Source organism: Camelus bactrianus, chromosome 35 (assembly GCF_048773025.1).
Source record: "Camelus bactrianus isolate YW-2024 breed Bactrian camel chromosome 35, ASM4877302v1, whole genome shotgun sequence".
NCBI classification, from domain to species: domain Eukaryota; kingdom Metazoa; phylum Chordata; class Mammalia; order Artiodactyla; family Camelidae; genus Camelus; species Camelus bactrianus.
The window spans coordinates 30,683,644-30,704,529 of NC_133573.1; the positions used below are offsets into that span (position 1 = coordinate 30,683,644).

The 20,886-nt window shown below is 40.3% G+C and overlaps 1 protein-coding gene and 1 long non-coding RNA gene across 3 annotated transcripts in view; one reads left to right on the forward strand and one right to left on the reverse strand.

The window, feature by feature from the left end:
* Positions 1-11,769, reverse strand: part of LOC123618971 (uncharacterized) — a 285,841-nt gene extending 274,072 nt beyond the window's left edge. For both annotated transcript variants that reach the window (XR_012504280.1, XR_012504279.1), the window contains exon 1: positions 11,419-11,769. This is a non-coding gene — a long non-coding RNA (uncharacterized LOC123618971). The remainder of the gene's footprint in view (positions 1-11,418) is intronic.
* A 239-nt stretch (positions 11,770-12,008) lies between these two features.
* ADARB2 (adenosine deaminase RNA specific B2 (inactive)) overlaps positions 12,009-20,886 on the forward strand; it is a 421,699-nt gene continuing 412,821 nt past the window's right edge. The window contains exon 1 of the mRNA XM_074358384.1: positions 12,009-12,242. The gene's annotated coding sequence lies outside the window, so the exon portion shown is untranslated. The remainder of the gene's footprint in view (positions 12,243-20,886) is intronic.

Below are 20,886 nucleotides of genomic sequence, written 5' to 3' on the forward strand. Positions count from 1 at the left end.
AGGGAAGTGGACCAATCAGAAGTGAGAGTAATAACCAATCAGGAGTGAAGGAAATAACCAATCAGAAGTGAGCTCAGGGAACCAATAGAATTCTAGGTGTAAGTTAGCCGCTTTAGAGGCAAAAAGTGAGATAAAGCCTCTGAGCCAGGGAACCGGACGCTAGTGGGAGGAGAGCAGCAGCCCTGCCTAGGGGTCCTGCCAGTCTTTTTATGGGGCTTCCCGCCTCAATTGAACACATATACGTTATGAGCAGAAAAAAATTAGATTTCAGCCATTTATAAAGTATTGTGCATTCATCCTATACACTCAAAACATCTGACAATTAACCAAACTATATTTTACTTTATCACTAATAATTTTTCAGTTATTATTTAATATCTAAAGTTTACTTAGTCATTTCCTATTTCTGTAATATCCATAAACTTTTAGATACCAGAGATATTTTTTAAATATGTTTATTCCCATATATGCATTGTTTTTATTTTTTAATGACTAAATCATCTGCAATCGTATTACTAAAATTTTTTTCTCCTAATAATGTCAGACAAGGTTCAACACACATCAAAGGTTAAAAACCTTCTGGTATATTTTTTTTTGACCATTCTACAACATCACCATAAATTCAGAAATTAAGGAGACTACTTCTAAATCACCCAGAGGGTAGAGAATAATTATGAAGAATATTAGAAAATATTTTGAACTGAAAACTTGCTTTCCCAAAATTTTAATATGAAGCTTTAAAATTAACTTATTGTTCCTTATAAACTTATTGAGATAAGTGTTTATGTAATTAGTTTCAGGGAAAAATGGACCTAGAGTTAGCTCTTTGAAAAAAATTCACAAAATTAATAAACCTCTGGGAACACTGATGAAGAAAAAAGACAGAAAACAGAAATAATCAATATCAGAAACGATAATGCACATCATTATCAACCTCAAACAGGTCAACAAAGGTAATAATATATGACAAAAAATGGCAAAGACGGTATCCTTGTCTTCTGACTGATCTTGAAAGAAAAGTTTTTCAGTCTTTCATCACTCAGTAATTAGCTATCAATTTTTCATACATGATCTTTATTCTTTTGAGGTAGTTTTCTTCATTTCTCGTTTGTTGAATGTTTTTGTCATGAAAGTGTGTTGAGTCAATGGTTTTTCTGCATTAATTGAGATGATAGTTTTGTTTTCTTTATTCTGTTACTGTAGTACTTAGACTGATTTTCAAAGTTGGACCCACCCCCGACTCCAGGTATTTCTGTGGCTCAACTTACTCACTTCCATCTGTTTCTGAATGCCATCAGTCAGTAATGCCTGCTGTGACCATTCTATTTAATATTGCATTCATTCAGCTCTTGTCACTCTCACTTGCCCTGATTTATTCATTTTTAGTTTTTCCTATAATGCAGAACTGCTAGAAATGGATTCTTCCAGTTTTTATTTATGTTAAAATGCTTTAATTTCACCTCTGTGTTTTATGGTAGTTTCACAGAATATAAAAATCTTGATTGAACATTTGAATTTTTTCTTTCAGGATTCTGAATAAGTACCTCTGCTGCCGGGAGCCTCCATTCTGACGATGAGAAATCAATGCTCATCTTCTTGCTGTCCCAAGAATACAACGTGTCCTTCTCTTTGCTTTTAAGGTGCTGTATTCCCACCACTCGCGATAATGAGTCTAGGTTTGGTTCCCTTGTACTTATACTGCTTGAGGTCCACTGAGCTTCTCTGGTATATAAAGTAATATTTTAAACCCAATTTGGAAAATTTGGTCACTATTTCTTTGAATACATTTTCTGCCCCTTTTGTCTCTTCTCTAGTTGTTCATTTATACATATTTTTACATGCTTGATATTTCTCAATATTGCTATCAATATTTTTTCACACTATTCTTTGAGTTATATAATTTTTATTTATAAGTCCTCAAATTCCCTGATTCTTATGCTAATTCAAATCTACTGTTGAGACCAATTAGTTAACTTTTCCTTTAAATCAGTAATTTTTAGCTCTGGAATTAACATTTGATTCCTTTTTTGTAGATTCTAGTTCTCTTTTCATTTTTTCCTAATTGCTGATTAACAGCATATGTTGCTTTAATCATTTGAACATATTTTCATTTAATTCCTTAAGCATAAGTCACACATTTCTGTTTCTTTGCATATCTAAGGATTTTGGTTGAGAACCTGACATTATAAATAACATATGAGACAACGTGGTATTCTGTTTTATTCTTCTGAGGGCTGTTGTTTCCTCATTGTAGGATTATGCCTTGATCTAAACAAGTATGTCCGGCCCATGAGTACCGCTCCTAATATAGGATGTGATGTCTTGACTTTTCCATTCCTTTTCTCCCTTGACTCCCTAGAGGCCTCCCTTGTGATGTAGTTTAAGGTCATCCAATGATTTAGGCAGTTATGTTTAGATACCCTGAGCTCGCAGGCTTCTACCCTCAGCCACCTGAGCCGTGTGTGGACTGAGAGGCCCACTTAAAGGTTCATTCAACCCTTCCATAGTGTTCTCACTGCAAGATCTCCCAGTTCCATTTCCAGAGGATCTGCTGTCAGCTCCCAATCAAGACCTTAGAATCCATCCAAAAAAGCTGTGGGTATCTGCTGCACACCTGAAAAGAGTCTGCCAACACCAGCTGGCAAAGCTGTGGGGCATCTCTCTCACCTGAAACAAGCCCTACACCTCAGATGAGTAAATGCTTTGGGATTTTGCCTCTCACACAAATAGATTGTTATCTGTTGCTGGCAAAAATGCTTGGCTTTCTGTGCCAAGCACAAATCGAGTTCTCCAAAACCTATGGCTAAAGCTGTCTTTAATTCTGTCCAAGGCTGGGTGGAAGCACTTGAGTGCTCCCAGGCAACAAGGTCAGGCTCATCATTCTTTCCAACATGGCAGCAGTTTCTCATGAGCAACAATTCTCAATTGCTAGTCTACCTTTTATCATCTTCTTGGGTCTTCAAATGGTTGTTTATAACCATCTTTCCAGTTTTTTACTAGATTCAATGGACTATGATTATCAACTCTCCTCATACATGTTTAACTCATTTGTTCCTGTCTCCTTTTGCCAGGATACCTGGGGGAAAAAATTTTAAAACAGTTTCAAAATCTTACTCTAAACCTAGGCAACATCTACACTAATGCAGGCGAGAAAAATACAAATCTATGACTCACTTTAAAAATCCAAAATCACACACTGCAAGTGAGCCTTCATGGTTTCCTGATAAGTATGATATTTTTGTGAATTCACCCTTCCACCCTTCCTAACTGTACTAGTCACAGGAGACTACACACACATACATATGGTAAATGAGTTGTACCAACATCAGTATTCTCGCTCTGATATTGTAGTATGGTTCTGTAAAACCGTGCTTTGTGATTAAGTCTGACATTGGGGGTTAGCTCTGAGTCTCCTCAGATAGTCATCACCTAGATGAGCCTTACAGGAGGATCCTAGAACACTTTACAGATTAATGGAGCATTACAGAATAGATAGGAGTTCCACTATCAAGGTTTAGTAACTCTCAAGTGTACAATAAATGGCTGAATATTATAGGAGAGATTTGACATGAAGCCAATCAAAGCATTCTCAGAAATATTTGCCACCTTAAATCTCTCCTTTACACACTTAAGCCTTTGGTTAATATTATTTAAATAATGTCCTCTTTCATGGTAAAATATTCCAGAGTAATTCCAGGAGGTTCATGAACACGTAACTTGCTATTATATTAAAGTGCCCCTACCTTCACTCTTCTAGCTCTTTTTATAGCATTTCTTGCTCACCATTAATTTTTAGCTGTTTTTGTTTGTTTGGAAAGTTTTTTCCTTTGAACTTCTACTGAGTAGTTGAAATGAAAGATGTGTTTCGGTTATCATAATAACTGAGTCATTTTGATCATATACAAATGATTAGATTTTCAGCAAGAAGCACTAGAGAAGTGTTTCTGCTGATAAAACAACATATTGTAGGAATAAGTTTTCACTCCTGTGTTTCCAGAGCCACATGGAAACTGTCAAAAGCTGTGTAGGGTGGTCTTGGTTTCTAGTTTATTCCCCCGAGAACGTCTGGATGGGGCTGGAGTCTTGGAGTGTCCGTCAGGTGGAGCCACACCAAACAACTTCTGGAATTTCCAGTCCTCTCTTCAAATCCAGGATCACACTGTTGAGGGGTGGGGTGTGTGGGCCTACAAATGACCAGCCATTGAGATAGAACTCACAGTAACCAGTAGGAATAAGCATAATTTTAAATGTTGCCATTTCTGAAGAATGAAGTTCAAACAACTGCATTTTATCACTGTGGTAATCATGCATCAATTCCACTACAAGTTATAAATATTTCTGTGTAGACAACTGTACTGCTTCATGAGGTGACTGCAATTTCAAAGGAGTTTAGGGTACAATGTGCAACAGGCTATTGATTAAATCTGAAAAAATGATGCCCATGAGACCTGATTCTCAGGCAAGGTGTGGTTAGAGAACATTCATTTTGAAACCTTTAACTCCTTGTGCATAGAAACTTATACTAAAATATTTTCTGGTATCATTAGTCAAAACCTTGATTAAGTCAGTCTTTTGTTTTTTCTACTTTGAAGGCATTTTCATTCCTTCACTGGTTTTGTCACTAAGTAGTTTTTTGGGTGTATTTCAGTCAATCTGTCCTTCCTAAATTAAATTAATTAGGTAAATAAAGAAGCTAAGAATTTTTTGGTTGTTGTTGACTATGTTTAAATACTGGATTTCCATATCAGTCCCCTTCTTTTGCATTCTGAAGTTTTTATCACATACCAATGAAATGAAAACGACTACTATGATTTGGTAACTCCATGTGTGAAAGAAAACTACTCATTCATAAGAATTATCACATGGCTTGATTCTGCTTTTCACATAATTGTATTGCCCCTTTATATAACCAAGGAGTAATAGTAATAATAGTAACCCTCTTTCACAGGGATTATTTTATGTAATTCTCACAATAACTCTATGAAAAATGTACTAATTACCTTGAGCTACAAAGCCAGAAAAGGAAACAGAATCCAAGTCTATCATAATATAAAACCTGCTTTTCTAATCACTTGAAAGAACATTTGAGAGAAACACCACAGTTTCCTAGCTAAGAATAGCTTTGGCAATGTCCCTTCTAGTCATGTATGTACATCAGCAGGCTGAAGGTGACAGATTACCTAGATTGGAGCAAAACACCCCACAGGATTCCCCATTCCATTTAGGAGGAAGCTAATTTTCAGATGTGTTAAGGAACTTCCCATAATCACAGAGCTGTTGTCTCAACTTCCACACCACTTTAAATAAGACCTCTGAGCTTTCACGTTCCAAAGGTGGTCTTTTAGACTCTCCCGGTTTTCATGATTTTCTCCTTTTCTACATAAGAGGGAGTTGGAATAGATGAGAAATAAAGAGGATATTCTCAGCCCTGGAACTATACAGCAGGTATCAGACCCTTCTAAAAAGGTAACAGGCCTTCAAAAAAAACACTTAACTTTCCATGTGATTTGGAGTGTTGTGGAAAACAATGCTGAATTTTGACATGAGAAAGAAAGTGTGTGCCAGCTGAGCGGCACCTGCGCAAAGGGTGTGCAAACTCCGGGGTCAGAAACATAGGGTCCCATCACTGCTCCATCACCTGTCAACAGAGTGACTTCTTCCAAGTTACTTTACGTCACTAGACCTTATTAGCGACCTAAGCACAGTGCTGCTGTGAGAATTAAATGTGACGATCCACATGAAGTGGTTAGTAAACTGTTCTGCACACTCAGTACATGTTAGCTGCTGCCGCCACTGCTTTAATTATTATTAACCAAGGGAATTGTCACATCCAAAACCGGGTTCAGTAAATGGGTGGAGAGCACATTCTTTGACTTAACCACTATGAGATGCTATCTATTTTGCTGATTCAAGTGTGAAGTTATAAACCCATCAGAAGAAAGGTGACATATATCTGTAAAGACACGTTTATAACCCACGAGACCAAACCAAGGGAGCAGTGTAGCAGGGACGCTTCCTGGCTGACAAGGGATGGAGTGCAGCAATATTTTCAATTTCTCAACTCGGGTATGACTGCAAAGTAACAAGGAAGTCAGGAATGCAAAATCTTAATCTAATAAAATTAAGGACAACTGCATCAGCACCCACAATATCTGAGTATAGCTGCAAAATGCAGCAGAAACAACAGAGAAAAGCTCTCTGAAGAGTGGTGACCAAAAGGAGGAAAAAATTGACCTGTCTGTCTTCAAATTTCTCCAGAGCAAAATTAAATTCTGAGAGACAGAGGAGCTTCAATACAAAGTACGTAGGGAAAGTGTGAACCAAGAATTTTATAAACAGTCAAACTGTAACTGAAAATAAAAAGCAATAAAATGAAAAAAAAAAGCTAAATTCAACAACCTGTAAGTCCATCCTAAAACAAACAGAAGGATAAAATTCAACTAACCAAAAGATGACTGGAAAAGTACTATTTAAAAATGGCAGTATCATGGAATTTACTTACTTTAGGGCCAACTAAAACAAATATGTTATTTATGGGTAAAGAACAGAATGTTTGTGTCATAAGCTGTAATAGTGCAGGAATAAAACAAAAGTTTTGAAGAAAAACCTAGGAAAAAAGGAAAAGAGCATAAACATACCAATTTCATTACCTTTTACAGCAAGGAGATGAATGGTTTGAATTAAAGATGATGTATTTGAAAGATTATAAGTAAATACTAGCATAAAGGTAAAGAGTAGGGAAAAGGTGTTCCTATACTGAATTAGGTAGTGAAATTAAGAGAGGAATACAAAAGGAATAGAAATATATTTACTACTTGCTCATAGTGTGAGTCAATTTTTACTACATTAAATAAGGAACTATAAGTAAAATACAGAATTACAGGTATCTCTGTAGATTCAGTGCAATCCCAATCAAAATCCCTGCATTTATTGTTCAAACATTCCAGTCTTATTCTAGAATTCATACAGAAACTCAAAGGACTAAGAACTGCCAAGGGCACCTGAAAGCAGATTAACAAACCTGAAAGACTGAACACTACCAGATACCAAGATTTACTATAAAAAGATAATGTGGCTTCAGCTGAAACTCAATAGTGAATCCTGAAACAGACAGAACTACTTGCGGTCGATGGCCAAGCCGGCCTTATAACGCAGTGGGGAAGATGCTGCATTTTTCAGTAAGTAGTTCTGTGTTAACTAAGCATTAGTCTCCTAAGGTACCATAATAAAATTATCACACATGTACTGGCTTAAAACAATCCAAACTGAATACTCACCATTTCTGTGGGTACTGGTACAGGTGAGCTGGGTCCTCTGCTCAGGGCTTCACAAGGCTGCACAGGAGGTGCTTGCTGTCAGGGCTGGAGACCCATTTAAGGTTCTGGGTCCTCTTGTAGGCACACGGTTGTTGTTGGAATTGACTCCCTTTTGGTTGCCAAGCTCAAGCCCTCAGCTGATAGACCATCTGCTATTCCCTTACATATGGGCCCCTCTCCAAAACGGAAGCTCACTCCCTCAAAGCTAACAAGAGAATTTCTCTCATGCTTTGAAGCTCTCCCTTCAAAAAGGGCCAAGTCCCTCTGAAGGACTCAGCTGAGTAGATCAAATCCAGTTAAAATAGTCTCCCTTTTAATTAAATCAAAGTCAGCTGAATTGGGGCCTTGATGACATTGGGAAAATCACTGTACCTTTGTTCTATAACATAACCAAATCAAGAGTAAAATCCATCATACCAACTATTCTTTATGATTTATACTCTAGAGAGGCGATTACACTGGATACCACTCACAGGAATCTCAAGACATCTCAAAATTTTCTCACAGATACCCATAGAGAAAAAAAGAAAAAGAAAAAGGAGAAGCAGCAGCTAAACTCCCTTCTCACACTATAAACAAAACCCACTTCTCATCTTATCTTATGAACAAAAATGAATGGACTGCAGATTTAAGTGATGAAAAATAATGCTTTAACACAAACGTAGGACAGTAAGTTAGTGATCTTGGTTTTGACAAATATTTCCTAAAATGTAAGGATAATACTAACAAAGAAAAAATAATAAATTGGACTATTTCAAAGTTAAGAACATTTTTATTAAAACATAATAAAAACCCAAAGTGTGAGAAGACATTTATAACGCATATATACAACCAACAAGAGCCTACCCACACTATGTAGAGAATTCCTACAAATCACTATGGGAAACACAGAAAATTCAGCAGTACCGTGGGCAGAAGACCTACAAAGGCAATTGAAAAATATATGCAAGTGGAAAATGAGCACATGAAAGACAGTTAACTTGATTAACAGAAGAATGCAAATGAAAAACAATGAAACATAGCAACACTCATCAGAGTGGCTAAATGCTAAGTATTCTAGAGCATATGAATGAACTGGAAAGTGCTGGAAAACTCTGTCTGTGCCTAAGATTGAACATACTCATACTCATACACAGCAATCACACTCCTAGATTACACTTAATAAATATACACTCAAACATACTTGCACCATGACACATACCAGCATGTTCCCGGCAGGGCTGTTCCTCATATCCATAAAATACCAACTACCCAAGTGCCCTTCAGTAGAAGACTGGATGAACCATAATGTATTCACGTAACAGAATAACATTCGGAATGCAAATGAATGATCTACACCACCACACACCTACGACGTAGACATCCAAACGTAAAGTCTAGCAAAATAAGTCACACAGAAGAAAACACACAATGACTATATAACTTATATACAGTACAAAAAAAAGAGGCAAAACTAATCTATACTATTAGAAGTCAAGATAAAGGTTACCCTTAAAGAGTGGAGACAATTGAAGGCAAATGTGAGCAGATTTTTGAGGTTTGGGTAACGTTAATTTCCACTGAGCTGGATGCTGTTTACAAAAATGTGACAAGATTGTGAAAGTTTTTCAAAAGGCACACGTCTAAGATATTTGCACTTCTATGTATATTATACTGCAAACTAAAAAATTTTTACAAATAGGATATGTCTTTAATTGCAGTTAATTTCCAAGTTCAAAATTAAAAAGAAAAAAAAAGACATCACAAACCATTGCAACCCAAAAAAAAAAAAAGAGCCAGAGTAACATTTTGAATATCAATCTTTTATTGAGGGACAGAAAAAGAAAATGAGAGATATGAACACTTTTATAATGATGAAATTTGAAAGACATAATGAATATCTAACAATTTTGCAAATATACAAACTGATCATCCATGAAGATGGGAGTATAATAACCTCTGAAAATTTGCACCTCCACAAAAGCAACAAAAAATTGGCAAAAATTCTCATAATCAACACTTTCAGAATTCTGGAAAATAACCAAAGGCTGGCTACAGTAATAAAAAATGGTATGGTTTTGCCACAAGAATAGACAGTCTAGTCCAATGAAACAGAATGGAGAATTCAAAAATAAACCTGTACATCCATGGCCAATTGACTTTTGACAAGGATGGCAATGCCAGTCAATGAGTTCAAATAGTCTCTTTAATAATCAGTGCTCAGACAACTGTATATCCCCCGCAAAAGAACGTCAGTGGGCCGCCTACCTCAAATACATACAAATGTATTACCTTAAAATGGACCAATAACCTAAATATAAAAGTTAAAACTATTGACCTTTTTTGGAAGAAACTTAACAGTAAATCTTCATGACCTTACATTTGGCACTGAATTCTTAGGTACAACAACCAAAATACAAGTAACAGAAGAAAAAAATTGATAAATTGGACTTTAAAATTGAAAGTCTTTGTGCTTTAAAGGACATGATCAGAAAAACAAGCACAGAACAGGAGAATACTGTTGCAAATAGTAAATGTAAAGGGGATTTGCATTCAAAATGTACTAAGAACTCTTACACCTCAGTAACAGAAAGACAAAGGTCCCACTTAAAATACGGGGAAAGGACTTTAGTAAGCATTTATCCAAAGCTATATACCTGGCCAATAGATACTTCAAGCCACAGTGATGCACCCCTTCACGCCCGCCGAGTTAGCCAGAAAAACCAGGCACATAAAACTCTAGTAAGTAAGTGTAAAAGTAAGTAAGTATTTTAAGTAAGTGTAAAATGTCGTGTCCCTGGGGATGTGGGGAACCGGAACCCGCACGCAGCGCTGGCAGGGATGTAAACCAGGGCAGCCCCTGTGGGAGCAACTTCCCCCAAAACAAAGTGCAGGGTCACGACCTGCCCAGCAGCTCACTGAACACCACCGCCCGCACAGACCCAAATGGACCCTTCAGAGGGAATGGTCAACAATAAGTAACTACTGCTGTGGAGCCAACTGGAAAAACATTAAATTTGGACAAACGTTATCTTAAATAATTCTAAGTTGAGAAACAAAGTAGGAGGTAAATAAACAAAATGATAGCAGAGCTAGCAGAAAATGTGATGTAATCTCAAATCAGAGACTGTCTCCCCAAGCAGAGGGGGTAACTGGAAAGATGCAGGCGAGATGCGGGATACACACGCCTTCGCACACGGTCTTCACCACCAAAACCTCAAAACCAGAAAACCAGCAGCACCGCGGACGGAGTGGGGCTTCCGGTCCAGACGCCCCACAGGAGTGGTGCAGGAAAACAGATGTGGGGCGTGAGGAGGGCCGCGTCCCAGGTCTCGGTTGAGCCCCTGGGACGTGCCCGCCAAGTGTGGGTCCTTGGCTTCACGCAGGAAAGAATTCAAGAGCGAGCCACAGGTGAGTAAAGGTAGATTTATTCAGAGAGCTACACTGAAAGGCAAGAGAAGGGCCACCAGGTGTGGGGGTTGGGTGCTCAAATTAAAAGTAGATACACACTCCACAGACAGAACACAAGCCATTTCCAAAGAGGGAGAGAGAGGGGCAGCCGAGGTGCTGTGTTGCTGATTTTTACGGGCTTGGTGGCTTCACATGCTAATAAGTGGAAGGACCGGTCTAAGCAGCCTGGGGAAGGGGCTGGGATTCCCAGGAAGTTGGCCATTTCCCACTCTTTGACCTTCTGTGGCCAGCCTCGGGACTGCCATGGCGCCTGTGGGCGTGTTACTCACCACGTTAATACATCACAATGGACGTGTAATAAAGCTCAACCTCTGTGAGAAGTTAAATATCCCTTCTTCCTGAGCCTCAAGGCCTACTGGGGGTTGAACCTTTCACCATTTTGATGTTAATCGCTGTGGCATTCCTTGAACGGCTGTGCCCTGCCCCCTTCCATCCTGTCTGAGGGGGACGCGAGCTCCCTCCGCTGCGGACGCGGGGCCTCGGAGAATCCAAACGAGGGCGAGGGCTCCTGAGGCCTGCAGGCCAGACAATCTCACCCCAACCCCGACCCCGGCGGGCCCTCACACCCTGAGCGAGGTGGCCCGCACCCCCCGCACCGGAGGCCGCGCCCCCACGACCACAGCTCTCAGAACCCCCAGAACCGCTGACTCACCGGAGGCGGCCGTCCTGTCAGCGGAGGCTGTCCTGTCAGCGGCTCCTCCGCGGCACGGCCTCCTGAGGGGCGGGCTCCCGTCAGAGACTCCTGGGGTCGAGGAGTCGCCAGGGTCGGCGTCGGGTCTGACACAGGAGCCCCGGGCCTGGCCGGCTCCTTCTTGGCTCCAGGGCGCGGCTTCCAGGGCCTGGACGGGCCTCTGAGGCCTGCCCTCCGGGGCTTCCATCTGGGGCGTTAACGACCGGAGGGTTTACCACAGGGGAGTTTACGACTAGGGGGATGTTTACGACTGGGGGGGTTGTTTACGACTGGGTGGTTGTTTACGACTGGGGGGTTTCCGACTGGACGGTGTTTACGACTTGGTGTTTGCAACTTGGGGGGGTATGACTGAGGGGTTTACAGCTGGGGGTTTAGTCTCAGTTCCCGGGTTACGTCTTGGGGGGTTACAACTAGGATGGGTTTACAAGCTGGGTAGGATTTACGGCGGGGTGGGTAACGGCTGGGGGTTTGGTCTGGGCCCCCGGTTTGAGTCTGGCGGGTTTTACGGCTGGGGGGAGTTTACGGCGGGGCGGGGTTTACGGCGGGAGGGGGTCTAGTCTGGTCCCGGCTTCTGTGGCGGCTGACAGGAGCCACCTCTGCGGCCTGGCGCTGGCGGCACCCGCCCTCCGGGCCCTGGTCCCACAGAGGGTGACCAGTGGGGACGGAGTTCTTCAGCGACCCCGCCCGCGGGGCCCGGGAGAGGCCGCAGACCCGGGAGCCTGGTCTTCGTGGGCGAGACGCCTCCGAGCTGCGGCCTGAGGGGCGAGCGCGGTGAAAGGCCGAAGGTAACCGCTGTCCCCTCCATCCGCGCGGCCTCCGCACGGTGTCTGGGTGCACAGTCGGCCCTTGAGCAGCACGGGTGTGAGGCGTGCGGGCCCACCGTAAACCGGTACTGTGTGGGTGCCGTCACCCGCCGGGAGCCCGCGGACCCCGGGCCGACCGTGTTGTTCGAGGGTCAGCTGTGTACGTGTTTACGGGCTGTGTTCAGTGTATGAACTACAGTTTATATCTGTGGTCGTGTGCGTATGCACATAGACGTGCCGTGTATGCATACTGTCTGTGTTAAACATACCATGTAGCGGAAAAGGAAACTCAACTTTCTTAAACATGAAGAAATACTCAAACTCCCTTTTAATAATAGAAAAAAATTAAAAATCAGTTGACAGTTCTTCACATAGTTGAGTGGTAATGATGGTGATGGATGGGTGGATGTATGGATAGACTTCCCACCAGAACATAGGAGAACAGATTGTCTCATTTATGTTTCATGAAGGATAAATTGGTAGAATTCAATGGAAGGTAATTTTACAATAACTAGTGTGTGTGTATGCATATATGGAAATAATTCTGATCTAGCAAAATTTTTCTCCTTCGCGATCATTTTGATCTTCTTTCACCTGTGGGAAATGAGGCATGTTCAAATTGTTGCAGCTTGGTAATACAAACACAAATTGGATAAGACATAAATACCCATTAATGGAAGACTTGTTAAATAAATTATGTGCATCAATAAAACTGTGTACCCAGTGGGGAGCATTTAAGGGAAAGAGGCAGCTCACTCCCGCTCTTTTATATATATGTATATGTATATATTTTAATAAAAGACAGTCCAGCAGTATTAAGTAAAAATATGCTTTTATGCAGACATATGTTTGTAAATGAAAATAAATGTGAAATAAGTAAAATTTGTTGCTTCTGAGGTGGAACACAGGATAGTGACCAAGGGATATTCACTTTTCACCTGTACTTTATACCTTTATATAAATTTGTGTGTTTCTTATGCCACAAGATAAATATCAAGCAAGTAAACAAACAAACCCCCAAATGAAAAACAGTAAGGTGCTGTGCAGAGACTCCGAGGCCCAGAGCCCTAACCTCTGACTGACAGCCTGACTTAAGAGCAGTTCCTTAGCACCTGGTGCATCCCTGTTCTTACCAAGTAAATGAAGAGGAGACTTTTAAAGAGCATTTCCCGGGTCATTTGGTCTCCAGTCATCTGTCAGCTATTCACATCATAATAAATGCAACAAGGGCCACTGGTTTTTGTGTTGGCATTTTTGTCTGTTTTTGGTGTCTCGTTTTTTTAATTGGAACCACCCTCAATTGCCAGTCTGTTCTGTGCACAGTCTTAAGGGTCTGACACAGGGATGAGATGCTTTACCCAAAAGCTCCTTTATTTTATGCATAATGTGTGTAAGTTGCCATATAGACACTGTCTTCAGTTTCTCCCATCTCCTAAAAGAAAGACAATAGTCCAATCAGAATATCCCTCCTCATTATGTAATTTGTCTGTCAAAAGCTTGGGAGGGTTTTAGGTTCTGGCTTGATTTGTTTGCTGTTTCATGCATATATGCTATAATTGCATTCAAATTGACACCTTCAGGATAAACGTTTTCTTTTTTTTTTTTTTTCTCATGATCTCACTGCCTTTGATACCTTCTCAAAGCATGCACACACCCAAAATAAAGTTCTGTGATTTTAAAAATGAACTCGTCATACACAAATTGTTGCCTAGGAAAAGAGCCATTTAGAGGAAATTGCAGATGCACAGATTTGAGTGAACTACTGCTCATAATTTTCCAATTAGTTCTTGTTTGTGTGTGTGGATTTTTTCATTCTTTAATGCTGCACCTTTCTCTCTTCGTTTGTGTGTGTGTGTGTGTGTGTGTGTGTCCAATGGCAAGCTCATTTCTCTGCCTCCTAGTAGCTGTTGAGGGGTTTATGAGATATGATTGTGGATGAGTCTGTTGGCCCCACTCTGAAATTTTTTGAAACAGACCATCTTGTGTATTCAGTTTAATTCATAAAATTTGGAATAGGAGATCTGAGTGAGAATGGCCATGGCTTATCCACTAAGGTATGTGAAAAATGACTTTTAAGTGAGAACATGAGGAGTACTGGAAGTAGACCAGAAGAGCGTATCAGCGATGGTTTGACCGACGTGCATCACAAAAACCTGGTGAGGCTTGGAAAGCAGGGATTCTGAGATCATGGACAGCCATGTTTACCTCCAGGACAGGAAACACTATCCCCAAAAGGTGTTTTCTGTTTCAAGAGGTGCTTAGGTAATCAAGTGACTGAATCAGTTCCCAAACGTTGTGAAACATAATACAGATGTTTTAGATTTATCTCAAGGGGCCTGGGTTTTTCAACCTAACACCCACACACCATAGATGCCAAAAACAGAAGGAGTTGCCAATCATGAATCCAGTAAAATGTCATCAAATTCAAACTTTTGTATGATCAGCCTCAACAGATACCCCTTATTTTCACATGTGAATTAAACCATTATTTGTGTAGATGATGATTTCCAATTCTCGATTAAGTTTGAAATTGAATGATATCTCATGATATCTTGAATGAGTGGAGAGTAAGGACTATTTAAGGTCCCTATCATTCTCTGTTGGCTGAAAAAGATAACTTCCCAAGGAGATCTTGGTGGCATGCTCTCCTGCCATCTCCAGACCAGTGGGGTAGGCAGGCCTGCTTTCACTAGTGCACGGCCTACAGAGGACCACTGCAGGACCACTGCCACCAGAGTCACCTCCTGTCATTCTTCTCCTGTGCCAGGATCTTTGAAAAAGCAAGCATCCCAGCTGTACCTGAATTTCAGTTAGAACAGAATTAATGTCTAGTTTTAATACTTTTTAAGGATAGTATCTGTAATTGAGCAGTTTTCAACTAAGTAGGTGATTATGAACGATGACTTGTTATCTGATGATACTGCTGAACTTTTGCCTGAGACCTCTGATTCTTCTGTTTTTGAACTTTTCTCCTTTTCTTTCTGGTTTTGGCTTCATTGGACCCTGGACTAAATGCCTGTCTCTGCCGTTCCTTCCTCCCTTGTAAGTACTCAGAGTATAAGTTTTCAAAGGGAGTAAGTTGGCAATAAGGAATGCCATGCTGATATATATAGCTACTTCTGTTTCTCCTTTGCATAAGCCCGAGAGGTCGTTCCATATCTCTGGAATCCCCAGCATGTCAGCGGACCACACAGCTCACCTGCTGAACAGAAAGATTTTGTCATGCTTTTTCTCATACATCTTTCTTGTTTAAAAACTTCACTCTCCTTACTATGTTTTGGCAAAATCAATGTATGTATCTGCTTCCCATACTACAAAATATTACTTCGGATAATTTTCTATTGGGGTGTGTCCCGCAATGATGTCAGAAAAGCCTATTAAACGTTCTGGGAGGCTCTTGGGCAGTTTCCACTTCTCTAGCTAAAGGACATTCTTTTCTGTTGCTGTTGTCGTCCTGACTCTGCCGTCGCTGTTCTGGAGCCTGGTCTGCCCTTCGTTGCATCACTAATGTTCTCCGTCTGTGAGATGGGACTATGGTGGCCCTTCTTACTTTGTTAAATCCAAGATGCATTTCCTCTGGTTCAGGTATCTCTAGACAACACTTGATCCTCCTCTGGTTATTTTAGGTTTTGTTTTTTGCTTTTTTTTCCTAATCACATCTGTTTGGTTCTTGTGTTTTTTTTCTTTGTCTTAGAAAGTCCAGGAGACTTACATTTTCCTCGCCTACTCTCTCCTCATCTTAAAAATTTCTGCTAAAATAAAATGTACAGCTTTCTGCTTTCGGCTAGCCCCCAGATATCTAATTTATGTGCATTATTCTAAATTTATCTTGCATAAAATTCCCTTAAATTAAGAAATTATTTTTAATAAAACAGAATTCATGTGTTTCACATTTATTCCAACTAAAGTATGTGATTATATCTTTGAATGGGAACAGTAGAACCAGAAAAACTGGAGTGCAGGGCCCTGATGAGGACCACATTTTAGTGGAGGGGGCATAGAACAGAGAAGTAAAAGAAATGTGTTCCAGCAGCTTCGTGGCGGAGCCTGGCCTTTGGTTGTCATCGTTTTCTCAGTCCTCTAACCATGGAGATGTTTGCTCTGCATTTACATGGACTGAAGTATTTGAACACCTGTCTTAGACTTTGATCACCATGAGAGCTGAATGAAATACTCACAGTATCTGATGTTATACTTCAGCCTGTCATGTACAGGGACCTTGGGCAGACCAAGAACCTCAGTTTTCTCTCACGACTTTCAGGCTTAGTCCACAGGTTCAGTATGGGTGTTGAATGAGATCACGTTCATGGAAGTGTCCTCTGTGTGTGCGAATGTACCGCAGAATCATTGGCTAAATTGTGAGCAAATCGCTGCTGATAAGCCTTCTTTTTCCATGGAGAGAAGGCCAGCTGTGGACTGGGAACAGGATGGGCTTTCGGGATACTAAAGGGAGGCTTATGTGAGGACAAAACTCTCAAGGCACTGTGTTTGCGACTGTTTGGGGGAAGGTAGTGAACTAACCATCCAGGTGTTTCTTTGTGACACATACCTGCTCCGTTTGCTCCAGCCACACACCACGGTGGGTGCTGTGATCCTGTAGTTCCTCCATAGCTTGATCAATGGCACTGCAGCTCAGTAACTGATCATACATCAGGCAGCATAGAGATCTTTGATTTATCTCCTCCTGGTAGGTTTAAAAGATGGAAAACCCCCTAAGGGTTTCCGTTTGCTCTCCTCCTTTGCAGAGATCAGAGACAAATAGTTCCTTGCCGTGTTATTCTCGTCTGTGTAAAGAGGATTTGTACAAGAAAGTCCCTGGTGTAAACAGTATTGAAAAATTGTTCTGAAGGATTAAAGCACCTCTAATGATCCGACCCCAGGACTGAGTCTCCTTGCAGGCTGCACTGATGGTACGAGGAGTAGGCTGCTCAGCACCCGGCATGAAAAATAAGTCAGTCTAAACCGACACATAGCATCAGGCTTTGCTTCGATATTTTATTATAAATGTAAAAGAATGGCAGGCTTAAGATACTAGGATATACACACAATGTATCAACTGAAATTGGAGATGGAATTCAGTGTGTTTTATGGGCTCAGTGGGCATATTGAGCTAAGCAAATGGGACTGCTAAGAACAGAGAAAGCTGAAGGAAAGAGAAATCACAATACAGATACAACAAAAAAATAACGTATGAAAACACTTTCCAATGTATCACTTTAGAGCTTGTGGCAACAGGATTTTTTCCTGCCACATCAGAATGTAGTTCAATGTCATTTCTTATTCCCCAAACAGGAAATTTGGTTTGACTAAAATAATCTCTTCGGATCAGTGAATTGTTAACAACTTAATCCAACAAAGCTCTTCTATTTCTAGGCCAAGGTTGGTAGAGAACGTTTGAGATGTAAGCTGGGACTTACTGACAGCCCTCTAATGCACTGACAATGCTCTGAAGATTACAAATAAATCTAAAAATTACACTAAAGCACTGCCCAAGATGGCAGCCATCTGCCCATCTGCTCTGCCCCCTGGGGTGGACAGAAGTCACACACACCAGTCACTGCCTTTGTAATGCCTGTTCCTTCATGAGTGGAATCACTCTGCTGACCTTTAAAGCTAGCTTTAGGACAGAAAAGTTAGAGTGGAGGAGAGTTTCTGTGAATAATCTCAACAAAAAGCCCTTTCTGAAATCACTGAGCACTGTTACAGACGGCAGTTCACTTAGCGCTGCTGGACTCACACTCGCAAATATCCGAAGAAGAAGACCACTTGTCGCCAGTCGTCGCTGGCACCGTTTGAGGAGATCCATCCGTAGGTATGCACACCATGAACCAGCACACCTTAAAATGCTTCTCCATTTAAAATGCCGTTTGAAATGGGATCCGATGGACTAAAGGGAAAGCAGGAACCTATGGTTTTAACAAAGTGTGAGGTTTTTTCGCTCCATAGGTTCCCACATTGCGTAATATGAAAATGTTTGTTGTGAATCTGCAGAAGGTCTGTAGTCCACGTGTGTGTGCTGTAAGGTTTCTGACTGGTGCCTTCCACTACTTCACAAGAATTTAAGTGCTCAAAGTGGGTCTTTGTTGGATGTCAGTCATCCCAGGGCTATGTTCTGCTGTATTTTGTCACATGTATTTTACAACGTGGTTCAAAGACGCTGGATTACTGGGAGCCTTTTCCATGAACTGCTACCACCATATTTTGGGGTCAGTGTGTCCTAAACTACGTAATGAGGTGGAGGGGATCATCTGTTTTTGCATTTTCTCTGCAGTTGCCCCCCCAAATGGATGAAACAGTATATTCCATGTGTCCTGCTGGCTTTCCTAACTAGCCTGTAAAAATCATTAGCATTTCTCCTTAATATGGAACATTGTACAGATTTCTACTGAAATGTCAGCATATATTTTAAATTCCTAAAGCACATCCAGCAAAGGGCTATACTCTATTGTGTTTTTGCCATTTAGCAATAATTTACATCAATAAAAAGCCATTAAAAAATCAAGGAGCATTTTTTTTCAGATTGCCTATGGGAGGATTCAGTAGGAGAATTTTGAGGTATGAATTTTTGATTCTAGGATAGTCTTTTTCTTAACTTAGTTCCATAAACTGTGGGATGGGCATCGTTATTCTTTATCAGCTATTTTTATTTCATTTTTGTTGTTTGTGGTTTTCTGTTTAATCTCCCCACGTGTCATATATTGGGGGGGGGCGGCAACAGTGTCAGAGAAGCAGTTTCTTAATCCTTGGGCCCATATCCTCTGCGCTCCCTATAACTGGGGAAAAAAGATTCAGAGAGAACATGGGCTTTCCTCCCATTGTAGCGTCCCTGCAAGTATTCAAGCATCTGCCTGCTGAGCAGTGTTATCTACTGTAAGTTTCAAAATATTGTCATTCTTACTTAGTGTATTTTTGTGTTTGCATAATTATAACAATTACTCTCTTTCCTACACCCCCCACCACCCCTCAGTATACTTAAAGTCAAGAGAAAAGGACAGGAGAAGTGGAAAGAAAATTACAAAATCCAGTTGGAAGAGGTCCTCATTTCTACTGTGCTAGCAGAACTTTTACTTCCATTGCACTTGGCTCTGTGGCCAGCATACCAGCTGCTTGGCCTCCCCTGTCCTCGTCCTTGTCCTCCAGCACTACTTAGTTTGCACTATGTCACTGGCCCTGTTGCCCAGAATCCCTGGAGTTAATCGCATCACCAGGGAACTCGCATTGACTCAGAGACTTTATGTGACAGTAGTAATCGCACAGTTAGTCTAGGGTGGGCACGGTGGTGCCCATGCGGTCTCTTGCAGAGGAGGGCACGTAAATCTAAGCTGGCACCGCTTCTCCCTGGCACCTGTACCTGGGGGCAAAGATACTGTAAATTGCAATGAGAATTTGACATGGATTGTGTCTCTGTCTACAATCTCTGAATATAGTGAACAAGATATTGCTAAAAGAGAATACTTGCTAAGCATTCAGGTATGGGAATTAAATAAAACGTAAAACTCCAAGGAAGGGGTAGGGGGCAGATAGCTTTAAAACCTCTCTCTTGAATTATTATATGACAGTGTCATATTTCAGGACAAATGTTTCCCATGTTTCTCAAAAAATTATAAATATAAGCATTGATATTTCAAAAGGCCCTTAAAAACATTTTTTAAAAGTATTTTCAGTCTTTTTACCTCTAGCATATATGAAGTAGTAGCTCATGGTTTTAATTTGCAACTTTTGAAGATTAATAGTGCTGAACACTTTTTGTTTATTACCTATTTATGTATCTATTTTTGTGATCTATCTACTCAAGTCTTTTCTCCAATTGTTGTAGATTTGGTTGTCTTCATTTTTGATTAGTAGTATTTCCTTATATATTATGATTAAAAGAACTTTGAGAGGTATATGTATTATACCCGCAGTTTGCTATTCCATTTCTTACAGTTTCTGTTGATGAGAAGAGTGTCTAATTATGAGAAATAAAACTTTTCTGCCTGCACATGTCCCATGCTTTTGTTGCTTGTCTTGTTTATTTAAAAAATTGTCAAACTAAAGGTTGTAGAGACATTTTCCAGTGCTTTCTTCCGGATGATTTACACTTCAAGATTTACAAGACTAAATTACTTGTTCTCTGAGTGGTAGGAGTCAAAGTTAATTTTTTTCTATATCAGTAACCTGTTATTTCATCAGAAAGTTTTGGTATGGACTTGCCATTAGGTACTGAATTGTTTGGAAGTCTTTGTTATAAATCAAATGACCAGATTTAGCATGGGTATGTTTCTGGACTCCATATTTAATTTTTTGGTCTAATTTTCTTTATTGTCTGTTCTTCCATTCTGTTGTTTTTATTTAAGCTTGTCTTAACTATTCTAGGTGTTTTGAATTTCCATATAAATTTTAGAATCAGCTTACCAATTTTTGCAAAAAACAAAGCATGCTAAAATTTCGATTTAGATGCATTGTACCTACAGAATAATTGGTGCAAAGAGAATATTAGCAATGCTGAGTTTTCCAGTTTATGAGCATGGTATAACTCTTTAAAGTTTTTTTTACTTTCTCTTTAACAATATTTTGTAGTTTTTTACTGTAATAATATGCTTTAGCTTTTATTAAAGAGTTTCCTTGAAGTGCTTGGTGTTTTTGC